General features: G+C 40.6%; 1 protein-coding gene across 1 annotated transcript in view; it reads right to left on the bottom strand.

The window, feature by feature from the left end:
• The window catches only part of LOC116004433 (protein transport protein Sec24-like At3g07100), a 15314-nt gene extending 14729 nt beyond the window's left edge, over positions 1-585 (bottom strand). Inside the window, exon 1 of the mRNA XM_031244485.1 lies at positions 315-585. The gene's annotated coding sequence lies outside the window, so the exon portion shown is untranslated. The remainder of the gene's footprint in view (positions 1-314) is intronic.
• Positions 586-990: the final 405 nt, after the last annotated feature.

The raw sequence follows: 990 nt of genomic DNA on the forward strand, positions 1-990 counted from the left end.
GGGGGGGGGGGGGGGGGGGGGGGGGGGGGGGGGGGGGGGGGGGGGGGGGGGGGGGGGGGGGGGGGGGGGGGGGGGGGGGGGGGGGGGGGGGGGGGGGGGGGGGGGGGGGGGGGGGGGGGGGGGGGGGGGGGGGGGGGGGGGGGGGGGGATCGCATTTGTCCCGTTTAAAATTCAATTTTGATCAATCTCGAATTCTTAATTAATAAAGAAGAGATCAAATCAATATAAGAGAGTGTAAAATCAACAGTCAACAGTAATCTCTAATCTGAATCAATTTATGTATAAAGCAATTACGAATTCACAATCCAACTTACGAGAATCTAAGAGGTGCTATAATCTGAAGGAAAAGACCCCCCGGGATTCCGAAATTCGATAGCTTCTGGAAGTCTAGATGTCCAGTTGAAAGTTCAGGATTCGCGGGAGTTGACGAATAGAGAAATATTGAGTTAGGTTTTGAGTGAAAAATCGTTTGATACAGACATTAAACGGAGATCCGCGGATGCACAGACAGATCAGGGAAGCATTACAATTAAGAGATTGCTTTACAACAAGACCTGGGGTTTTGCTCCTCTTCTTTTTTTTTTTTTTTTTTTACTTCACAAAGAATATCTGCCTCTTCTAATTTTCTGTTTTAATTTATCGTCCATTTTCTATTAAAAAAAAATAGATATTATGTCTAGAATAATTTTCTCTTTCTAATAAAGTTTAATAGTAAATAGTTATTAATAATATTATAGGTGTGATGCGAAAATTCATGCATAATATTAAAATATACTAATTATCACACAAACGTGCGATTAAACCAATGTATGCCAAGCACATTGTGCTCAGATGGTAGATCCCTAATTTAAAATTAGAATATTGAAATTTTAATAGGATTCTATAATACAATTTTGTATAGATTCATAACTAAACTATTATTCTACCCAAAACAACAGTATATAAACCCCTCCTATTCTCACTAGTATTTTATAATACAATTTTGTATAG

This window comes from Ipomoea triloba, chromosome 14, assembly GCF_003576645.1.
Source record: "Ipomoea triloba cultivar NCNSP0323 chromosome 14, ASM357664v1".
Lineage (NCBI taxonomy): Eukaryota > Viridiplantae > Streptophyta > Magnoliopsida > Solanales > Convolvulaceae > Ipomoea > Ipomoea triloba.